The following is a 12,466-nucleotide window of genomic DNA, read 5'->3' as shown; positions in this document are numbered from 1 at the left end:
AGAGCTTTTGTATGACAGGTACCTATAATGTATAAGTATACATAATTTTAAAAAATTAAGCCGGTGTTCAGCATAACAAAATGTTTGTACATCAAATATATTAAGTGTAGAATTTTTTAAATTTAATTAAGCTAAGGGACAACAATTTTGAGATACAAGAATTTGAATACTACATCAATGACCAATTTGAGACTTTTTTTCTTTATGTTTGACCCATTAATTGATAGATTCCAGAATTTGGAAGTAACCTTAAATTTCCTCTATTCCAACAAGCCATGGAACACTGGAATTCCCTCTACAACATCTCCACCATGTGGCTACTTGGCCTAAGTCACCACCAGTGACAGGAAACACACTTTGTCCAGAGAAAATTAATTTTATCCATGTTCAGCTGATTGTTGCATACTGCCTTTTTATGTTCAACACAAACTGACCTACCTAAAACTCCTAACAACTGGTTTAACTCCACCCATTAGTCTTTAATGCACTGAGCCTAAATCATTCTCACTAATGCTTCTTTCCCATGGAAAGATCTTCCAGTATACAAAGAGATATTAATATCCTTTAAATCCCTGTATATTTTTTATCTCTTCTAACTATTCTATAGTGTGTTCATATTCCTATTAAAATATGGAGCTTAAAACTTTACGCACTAGGTGGTAGCCAATTATTGGAGCAAAGGCACATTATTACTTCATCCACCAACATTCTTGACGTGTTACTTCTATTCATGCAACCGGAAGGGGTGGTGATTAAAACCACACACTATCCAACTGTTGACGATAGCCCCTAAGTTGCAAACAGATACATCCCTATTCTGTAATCATGCAGTTTGCTTTTGGCTTTCCATATGTAATGGAATACCTTTACGTTTGCTCAGATTAACTCTGAGGTTTCAATTTTCAGCCATTCATTCAAATTAATTTGATTTTAAATTTAATATTTAATATCTCTACTTATATTAGTTCAGCTGTATAAAATGAGAAGAAGTAGTAATTGTGGCTTAACCAAAATAAAAATTTATTCTTGTCTCCTGCGGAGTCGTCAGGAGGCAGGTAGTCCCCAGCTGCTGCCATGGCTTCGCAGTGCCCCCAGTGGCTCTGGTTTCCCTAGTCCTTCCCTCTCAGCACGTGATTTCCTTCTCCTGGAGTGCTTCACATTCCACAGGGAGCATTGACACTCCAGCTGTCACCCCCAAGTAGCCTACATCACCATAGGGGGTCTGGGGGTAAAAAGAAAAAAATCAAAACTGATATTACAAATTATCTAGAAGTCAATTAACCACATTTCATATCAAACCACATTTCATACCAAACTACCTATGATTAGCAACATAGTATTAAGAGGAAAAAGTGAAGACTTAATCACTTTGCTTATTAAAGAAAAAAGTAAAGAAACTAAGAAATAATTTTCATTTTCTTTAGAGAGCGGTAGAGTGTGCACAAGTGGGGGAGGGGTGGGGAGAGGAGAGAGAGAGAATGAATGAATGAATGAATGAATGAATGAATCTTAAGCAGGCTCCATCCCACCACCCTGGAATCATGACATGAGCCGAGATCAAGAGTTGGTTGCTTAACCGATTGAGCCTTCCTGGTTCAATGTCCCCAATGGTTTTTTGTTTGTTTGTTTGTTTTAACATAAGTAGAAAGTAGAAGTTTATTAAGGAGCTAAAATGGACTGACTAGGAAAAGAAAAGTAACCGCTGATGTTCTTAAAAATGAGAATGTTATTTAGAAGTTTAGTGAGATTGAAGAAACAAGAATGAGGACAAATAATATAAATGTTAAGGAAACATTAAATAAATATAATCATAGATAAAGATAAAATAAGACCCAAGTCTCTATATACAAACTTGAAAATATATGGTAATTGAACAATTAGTGAGCTAAAAATACCAACATTTACACAAGAATGATTGGAAATTATAACATGAAATCCTGAAAAGTTTACTTAAAATCTTTCATTAAAGAGATACTCTACAATAACATGATTCACAGAGGAGTTCTATTTGAAATTTAAAGAACATATCCTTCCAAGTATGGAACAGCGTCCTGATTTATTCAGTGTGCCATCATAAATTATACCAAATAATAATAAAGATGAAAAACAAACTTTTTAGACCTATAAACATTGTTCAAACTGAAAAATACCAAATTTATTTCAGTTAATATGAGGAACTAGATCAGTGTTTATGCTATTGCACTTACAGTTTTTATAGCAATTGCAATACAAATAAAATATATGTCTAGCATAAACTTATATTAACGATATTCAACAGATACAATATAAATAAATATATCTCATTAAACATTTGATGAAAAAGTAAAGATAGTCTATTCCTGGTGACTACATATTGTACTTAAAACCTAAAATACTCTGGGAGAATAAGGAACCTACTAGAATTCACAATATCAGTGACGGTGATATTTAGTAATGCTAAATATTAACTGCTCTCATAAGCAATAAACACTTAAAATTGAAATGTGGCAAGTATTCTATGCATAATAACAATAACAAAAAACTAAATTACCTCGACAAAAGTTAACGAGAAAAACAAGACTTTTATATAAAAATAAAAAATTGTACTGCCTGAAAGTATACATCAAGATAAGAACAAATAGAAATATATAATGCATCTTGAGTAAATTCTTAATACCATAAAAATATAAATTTTCTAAAATCCGAGTATATACTTTACTACACTAAACAATTCATATACTAATTTATTTTAATTAGTATTCTGTCAGAGTTACTAGCCTAAAAATGTACTTTGATATATTTGAGGACAGGGTAAAGGGAGATATGACAACTGGCAGTGAAACCAGTTACCTGGTACACAGAATCTTGTGTACCATGACTTACGACGTAGTTGCTACTCATCAATAAGTACTTGCATGAATAGTTTTGGAAAATAATGCATTAAAAGTATTAGGTTATTTCTGTTATATGAGCAATACCAGCATTTATAAAAGTGATTTTGGAAACATAATTTCACATATAATTATGTCATTCTCTTGCTGTCCCCAAACAAATAAATAGCAGTCATGCAAGCTATGGAATCCTTCTAGTCCTGTTTCTGTACGTAACCTTATTTTTCTTCTCATGGAGACACCATCATCAGAATACACTACTAATGTGATGCACATGTATTATGCTTTAAGTTAGCTAATAACATGCCAGCCGCTTGGATTCTTCCTTTAGTGTGTTATTCAATGTTAAAAAAAAAAAAAACTGCTCTGCCAGTGTTTGAGTTCTGTAGGCTACGGAGTATCGTCATCTCCAGCTAATGTGTTTGTGCTCTCAGAAGACGTGGGCAGAGACAGCGGAGGACGCCACCACATCTGTCTCCTCCAGGTGGCACTTGTGCCGCCTTCCCCACTGTTTGCTTCATTAATGCTAATTTAGTCTTTTAAAAATTGGCAACTGTTTTTGCAAAATTTGAGCATCTTTTTTCCCTTAGAGAAATAGGTCTGAAGATTTGCAGGACTGATTAAATTAAAAAAAAAAAAATAGTTACGGAGTAAGCCTCATGGCCGCGCAGATATTACTGTTTCCCAACCTGAGCATGTAGTTTACTAGCATGATTCTCGGCCCTGTAAACAAATCACCATTCTAAGAAACCTCGTTCTGTGAGGAATTTGAATAAGTAGCTTGAAAAAATAAAATATGTATGTTCTTTTACAAAAGCTGTGAAATTTAAATATGTTAGAATGAAACCCATTCTCCTCCCCTCCAAATCTTTAGCATGTTCAGGAGCAGAGCTCTGAATGTAAGAGGCAGTAAAACATCGTAATAGTTTGCATTAAGAAATAGAAGTTTTTAGGGGGCACCTGTGTGGTATCTGACTCCATTTAGGCTCAGGTCGTGATCTCACAGTTTGTGAGTTCGAGCCTCACATCTGTGCTGACAGCACAGAGCCTGCTTGGCTCTCCGTATCCCTCTCTCTCCGCCCCTTCCCTGCTCTCTGCGCCTCTCTCTCTCTCTCTCTCTCTCTCAAAATCAATACATAAACATTTAAAAAAAATAGAAGTCTTTTAAACTTTAAATAAGCATGGGAAAGATTGTCTATTCTCCTTTTGTGAAAACTAGGAGAAACAATATTCTTCTATTTCCATAAGAGCAATAATAAGATACTGAGGCTTAAGCAAGGGCACTAAGTAATTATATTTGGCATTTTAAAACTTTTTTTTTAATATTTAGCGCATGAGTGGGCCAGCGTCAGAGGGAGATGCAGAATCCAGTTGCTGAGCTGTCAGCACAGAGCCTGACATGGGGCTCGAACTCACAAACTGTGAGATCATGACCTGAGCTGAAGTCGGTCGCTTGGCCAACTGAGCCACCCATGCACCCCCAATTTTGGCATTTTAAATGAATCACTTTTGTTACATTGTGGAAAAAGCATGTATACTGGGAGGCCTGTTAGCAACCTGCTAGGTGATGGTGATTTCAGCTGAGGTGACTACGATGGGGATAAAAAGTGGAGAGAAAATATAATATACTATAGAATATAATCAAGTGTGCCACTACAACAAAGATTTACAAAATATCTAGATTTTACAGAGACAAAGAATATTTACTAAATATGAATGTACTTTGCTCAATCAGAAGTACTTCATGGTAACTTGTAATATAATATTCTTCACATATGATGAAATAATCCACAAGGGCAGAAAGGCGAAAAGAGAATATTTCTACTTTTCTACAGATTTTCCTAGTATAATACTGTTTCTTCTGAAAAAAAAAACATAATAACTTATTTAAAGGATTTAATTTATGCCAAGAATCAGCTAGTGGTGTTTATATTTCCATGACCATCCTTTTCAATTATTTTTTTCCAGCATAGCTGCAAAGATTGACATAAATTGAAAAAAAAAACACCTTTTTTTTCCCCAAATATGCATAAGGAAATGATAAGTACACAGTATATAATAGTGGAATAATATATTTCCCTTACATCATTTACTCCCAGAAAGACCACAGTTTAAGTAATCTGGTGTAAAATGATATAATACCAGACATATTAAGAAGTGAAATCTATGAATGAACACTTGGAAAATCACTTCTCCTTTAATGTGATAGATTCTAAGAGGTAATCCAGCCCAAACACTTGAAGGAAAACTTTCTTTCCAACCTGCCATTGTACCAAGAATGATAGTTCATGTTTTAGGATATTCCATATTATTTTGTCGTACAAAAATATAGTCAGATAAAATGATCTTTTGCCACGTCGTTGACAATGAGATCAGAGCAAACAGGATTGTTTCTCTGTCCTAAGAGTCACTTAGAGGGAAATAAAAAATAAAATGTTTTACCCTGATACGGTACTTGGCTTTTCATCTTAGGCTCTATCTCAGAAAGATAAATAACAAATACAGAATTTCTGTAGCTGGATCTTACATTGTAAAGATCAACTGATGAAAAAGAATACACTACAAATTGCAGAGTCAGTACTGCGGCTATTGTAAAGTATTTTAAAAGATAATGTGCATTCATTCCTCTCCAGAGGACTATGAAATTATTAGCTTTCTTAATGTGCTCACTTTTTCTATAGCAAGTTTTAACTTAGAAGTATCATACTTAACCATGCCCTCTTAATATGCTAAGGGGCAGCATCTAGAAATTTGACTTTGAGTTCGATACTACCTTCAGCTCCAAATTCCACAATTCCCTTGATAAAGGCCGATCTTGTTTTGCCAAACGCTGGTGCTTTCCCAGGAGTCTAGTTCCCTGCCTTCATTTAATGATTATTGGGCATAATTGTTCAGGTTTCACTGATTAGCGTCTGTCACCTTGACAGCCGTTTTAACCTTATTCTGATAAAGGGCAAACATTGTCTCATCATCTTTGGGTTATTACACTTGGTTCATACTCAGTGATTATTGACTCTGTACCTCCAACTCAGATTTAAATAAAAGGCCACTTATACCATATTAGACAACCCATGCTTTAATTTTATGAAGGTCATGCTTATGTCAGGAGCTGTTAAGCCATCAACCTAGACTCCAAACATCTGCTCAGGGTTAGCCTTAAATAGATCCCCAGAAATCCACAGTAGAAATACAATGACGTTACGTATGGGGGGAAAAAAGAGTGTATTTAGTATCGTATCAAACAATACTGAAGATACAGCTATTTAAAAATTATGTTTGCATTGCTCTTGTGACTACAATTTACAGTACATTTACAATTTGGTAAATAAACATTTATTGATCATCTATTGAACAATAAAACACAGTATTCTAGAAATCCAAGCAAGAGATAATGAATGATTTTGTTCTTCTTTCTTCACCACCTAAAGAGTTTTATTATAACAAAAACAAAAATAAAACACTGTAATAAGAATATTTTTTAACACATTTTCACAAATTTACAATGCTGAACACCCTATTTTACCTAGTACCTTAGAGAAAACACTTAGGCCATGTTTTTTCATATGGTAATATGGTTCTGAAATACTGCCAAACACAGTAAGGAAGTCAGTCAAATAATATCTTCTTCAAAACTTGGCAGGATATTGTGCTCTGTTCTTAAAGATAACTGCTATTGAGACATCTGCCTTTGTCATTTACAGACCAGTGGACTACTGAGAATTGCTTCTTACATGGAAAATAACTACTAGAGGAGCGAGAAAACAGACCACTTGTTCCTAGGCCTGAGTTACCACTGAATCACTGTTTCTCATTTTCACAAAATAATCCATTACAGTTTGTACTCCTTGTTACATTAGTTGTCATAACAAAATTGAGCCATGGGCATTTTTATTTCCTTTTTACAGGGAAGACAGCTGAAGATCCTAGGACCTCAAAAATGTACCAAGGTAGTAAGAGTTGAGGTCAAAATTTAACTCAGGTCTGTTTGGTCACTAACAATGTAAAATTGGTGAAACTGTTGAATTTTAAAAATTAAGTCTCTAACAAGGTCTACTACTTTTTTTTAAAATTTTTTTAACGTTTATTTATTTTTGAGACAGAGAGAGACAGAGCATGAATGGGGGAGGATCAGAGAGAGAGGGAGACACAGAATCCGAAACAGGCTCCAGGCTCTGAGCGGTCAGCACAGAGCCCGACGCGGGGCTCGAACTCACGGACCGCGAGATCATGACCTGAGCCGAAGTCGGCCGCTTAACTGACTGGGCCACCCAGGCGCCCCTAACAAGGTCTACTTCTTAAGAAAATAAGCATAGTATTATCCTGACCTGTAAAAAAGAAATGGTGTAAACTCTCTTGTAAGTGTTCCAAGGTGCAGACTTCTGACTCAGATTATTTATCAGAACATTTAAAAGACATGGAGTAATCCAAACATTCCGGCTGCTATGGAAAATGTTTGTTGGGATTTCTTGGTCCTAATGGTGCCAGAAATGTAAATCAGTTACATAGTTTTTATGGTCTTGTTTACAAAAGATACAAACTTACAGTTAACATAAAACAAATTCTAATTATTACAAGGTATGCAAAACAGAGGCTTGTTATAGCTCACTAAGATCAAGTATTTATGGAGACATGCTGTATCATACAGGTGATACCACAAATCAACGGGAAAATTAAGGGCTGCATTCTGAAAAACTGACTTATCTGGAAAGAGAAAAAAACAGGAGTCCTCCCTTGTATTTTAGAAAGATAAATAAATGATTTAATGATTACAGACCAACATATAAAATGTCAAACTCTAAGGCTAATACAAAGACATGATATTGGTGCTGGAAAGAATTTCTTGATGTGAATGACAGTCTCTAGTATGAAAATGAGATCGATTTGATTGCATTTAAATTACAGAACTCTCTTGAATAAAAAACACCAAATGAACATAAGAGTCGGGGCATGCCTGGGTGGTTCTGTCAGTTAAGTATCCATCTCTTGATTTCACCTCAGGTCATGATCTCACAGTTCCTGGGATCCAGCCCCACGTTGGACTTCTCACTGACAGTGTGGAGCCAACTTGGGATTCTCTCTCTCCATCTCTCTCTGCCCCTCCCCCGCGCTTGCTCGCTCTCTCTCTCTCAAGATAAATAAACATTAAAGTAAAACAGGAGTCAGGTGACAGGTTGGCAGGTGTTCTATATAACCTTGAAAACTCACAAGGAATTAATATCCCTTGGCTCTACTTTGAAAATATGCTTAGAATTCCAGCAGCTCTGTCTACAGTTAACATCCCATTCAAGTCCTCATCTCGAGCCTGGATGCTGCCATGGCTTCCTTACTGATATCTCTGCTTCTTCACCTGCCTAATATCTGTTTTCAACATAGCAACTAGATTGCTATATATTTTTTTAATCAAAAGCCAGAACATGTCATTCCCCTGCTCGACAATTGCCACTGGTATCCCATCTCAGTAAAATCTATGTTTCTTCTCTGACTAGATGTCCTACTCTTTCCTCTAGCTTTCATATTCTTTCTCAAACACTTGTATTATGTTAAGTCTTTGATTAGCTTCTCCTTGGAATCCTTCCTCCAGATAACTTCAAAAATAATAATCATGGCTTTGTCAAGTCATTATTTAAATGTCACCTGCTTGGAGAGTTTTATGCTAATCATCCTTCTCTCAATTTCTGTACATTATTCTAGTTTTATTTTTCCTAGCACCTGTCCTCCCCTGCCCTCCTAACACACTATTTAATTTTTTCTTTTATCATTTACATATGTATCATTTTCTACTCCTATGCATTCCTGCTTCCAACTAGAACATAAGCCTCAGGTTAAGATCTATTGTCTCTATTGTTCACTAATATATGATAAGTGTTGAAGATAATGGCTACCGGGACAGCTGGGTGGCTCAGTCAGTTGAGCATCTGACTCTTGATTTCATCTCATGTTCTAATCCCAGGGTCATGGGATCGAGCCCTGTGCTGGGCTCCGCAATGAACGTGCAGCCTGCTTAAGATTCATTCTCTCTCTCTCTCTCTCTCTCTCTCTCTCTCTCTCTCCCTCTCCCTCTCCCTCTCCCTCTCCCTCTCCCTCTCTCTCCCTCCCTCCCTCTCTCTCTCTCTCTCTCTCTTTCTCAGTCTCTTTCTCTGCCCCTCTCCTCACTCTTATTCTCTCTGAAATAAAAAGTGATTAAAAATTAAAAAAACAATAGCTACAAAGTGATAAGTGCTCAATAAAAATCCAGCAAGTATGAATCAGTGCATGGATGGATTAAAATAATGAAATTATAGAGTAGTTCTGAAAAGTAGGCAGGGAAAGACTAGAAATCCAATGGAAAAATGGGTATGCACATCAGCAGGTTTTTCATGGAGAGAAAATTCAGATGGTTAACAAATATAAGAACAGATGTTTAAATCCACTCAAGTAATACCATTTAAAACTATTATGAAATAAAACTTCCCGTGTAAGATATTGAGAAAACTAGAAAGTTGGATAATACTCTGGTTTAATAATGAGAAGAGATGAGCCTTCCTCATGTGCTATTAAGGAGTATTAACTGGTATAACCCTTTAGGGATATACTCAGGCAGTTCTTTGTTTAGTTATGTTTATAACCCGTGGTTCAGTGGTCTCTTGGCTGATAGGCACACAGACGCCTCTGGGATGTCTATTTGTCACAGTAATGCTGGAGGCATCAGGGGATTGGATGGGACTTAGTTATACACAACTAAGGGGATGGATAAATAAAATATGTAGATACACACAATGAAATCCTATGAATTAGTTAGAAATGAGGAATTTTATATGTATCAAGCAAATGAGAGAGATTATAGAAATGAATCTTGAAAACTATGAAGAACATAATTGATGTACTATTTAGCACTTGCAGATTGCAAACACACTGCTTATTTTACAAGGATATACATCTATTCAAGAGTATAGAATAGCCTCATGTTGTCATTGTCTATTAGAAAAAGGGGAATACGCGTTATGATCAAACACCACTGTAAAAGCATTTCCAAAAGGACAAGGGTAGGATCTGGCTCCTGAGCATCATTCCAATGCTATTAGCAGCTTCTGTTGTTTCTGCAAACCCTCTTTAAACTTTGGAGTCCTCCTAACACCTTTGCAACTAAATGCCTGTATAAAATTCTTTGTGTGAAATATCTAGACTAGTTTCTCATTTCCTGACTGCATGATAACTAGCTGACTGGTGCAGTACTTGGTGATATTAATCTATAATGAGTGAACACTATGTGCAACTCATTCTCTAAAGTTGAGAGAAAAGAGAAATACAGAAGTGATAGGTACAGCAGGTATAGCTTCTAAATATTCAAAAAAGTTTAATTAAAATACATCAACAAGCTAGAATCTATTTAAATATCTCTTGACTTTAAATTTGGGTTTCCCCATAATTTGTTATAAGACTAACATCTGTGTGTTTGTGTACACACATGTGTACATGCACAAAGATATCTATGTGTATGTATCCACATCTGTACCTATATCTGTCTGTATCTATATATCTACATCTGTATATAGAAAGAAGACCAAGGAAATAATCATGGATATTGTACCAACAGGGCAGGTTGCCTCCAAGAATGGGGCATAGTTTGGGTTAAAAAAAAATTCCTTTTCATGAGGGAAATTCCTGGGAAGATGTTCAGCTGTCAACCCTTAGCAGCCAATACCTCTGACAGCTGGAGACTAAGTGCCTTGGTCCTGAGGGGGGATGTGAGCAGCACACAACAGTGGCCACGAAGGTGCCAGTTTTCGGTCACGCTGCCCATTACACCAACCTGTATTCCCTCCTTTATCCTCCATGCTGACACTAAGAATGGGCAGCTAGAAGAGAAATGCGTTCGTTCTCTTCCTTTCTTCCTCCCTTACTTTTCTCTCTTAATTCTCTTCTAAACAGTAATGTGACAATTGTGTTTATTATTGATACCGGCTAAAGTATTTTCTTTCCCACTTAAAAAGATCAAAACAATACTTTATTTTAAAGTTCTTTTGTTTTTATATTCACTCAGTGCAATTTTGTTGTATAATTACTATGTGTTCAGTAGTTAAAAGTAAACTTTAATTTTACTTTTATTTTTGAAGGCATTCTAATTCAGCTAAATATTTCCCCAGGTTTCTTCATATAAACCTATATCTTGATATCAGGATAAAATAAACACAGTATGATGACAGCCTAATGACAGAATTCCATGAGCTGCCAAGAAGAAATGAAATGTTAGCTACAATGTATCCACGTTTTTTTCTTCACATCTAGTTTGTCTTGTAAAGCAAAGAGGAGCTATATTTCAGAAAGCAATTTGTAGACAGGGAAGTTAAAACATTTCCGTCTTTTTCCAATAAACGTGAATTATGATCTAATTCAGTGAAAATCTTAAACTCATTAAAAAAATAAACTCTTCTTATTAGAGAATCATAAAATGAACAAACTTTAGTTACACTGATATTGACAACCAACTCCATATATTAAAGTATATGGGATGCATATTATCCCAGATGTGTGTGAGTGAGTGTGTGTGAGTGTGTGTGTGTGTGTGTGTGTGTGTGTGTGTGTATTGTATAGTCTCTCAACTTTTTGTGCTTTTTTATGTAATAGTATAAAGAATTAATATTTTTATGTGGTGTAATCCTGTGTTACCATTCTACCTAGGTAATATTTAATAAATTACTTAATCATCTCAATTCTCAGCTTTCTCTTCTGTAAAATGTGGTAGGTATGCCCATTAGCAGTGGAAAGAATTAGATTTGTTAGGACAGATTAATTTGATGTTTAAATCTAAAGAAATAGAATTTAAATATCTGTAATAATTATTTATGTAAACTTCATAGCTACATGTAGAATGAATAAACACCCATTGTTCTAGAAGTAGGGAATCACCAAAACTTTTGTATTTAATTTAAGACTGCTTACCCTTGACATACCTACTTTGCAAAGCAGGAGAGCATGTAGACAGGTCAATGACCACCACCTTGTCATCCTTTGACTATGATGGTCCAGAGTGTTCCTTACCAATGATAAATTTTCAAGGACAAACAGTTGAGCCTGTGAAATTAATTTCTCTTAAAATAGATTTTTTCTCTTAGATTCAAACAATTGAATCCGTGAACATGGACCCATGAAAGTTCTTTCCTATATTGAAAATTCTCTCAGACCTAGGTACTTAGGCTTGCACTCAGTGGAGCAATGCACAACCTCTAAAGTATCTGTTGGGAAAAAAAAAAACCCAAGTATGGATTCTCCTTGATTGAGTTTGGATCTGAGGGAGAGCGTTGCCTGTCCTTTCTCAAAGATCAGTGGCTTATTTGAGAGCTAGGCTTATGTTATCACAGATCAGACATCCATCGGTAGCTGGGCACTTAAGGAACATATTTTGTAGTCTTTCTTCTCCCCCTCTTCCTTCCTTTTTTTTCTTGGTAAAAACATGTGGCACCAAGAAGCAGTGGAAGTTGTGTATTTATTGGCTATCACCAGAAAAATAAAACAGTTGTAACTGTTTTCACTTTCCAGAATTATGGGGCATGCCTTGTCAATTACATAGGAAATGATCATATCCAATCCAGCACTGTTTAAGTATGTGGCTTAATAAT

Source organism: Prionailurus viverrinus, chromosome A1 (genome assembly GCF_022837055.1).
Source record: "Prionailurus viverrinus isolate Anna chromosome A1, UM_Priviv_1.0, whole genome shotgun sequence".
NCBI lineage: Eukaryota > Metazoa > Chordata > Mammalia > Carnivora > Felidae > Prionailurus > Prionailurus viverrinus.
The sequence above is the reverse complement of the archived record's forward strand: the minus strand, read 5'-3'. Positions refer to the sequence as shown.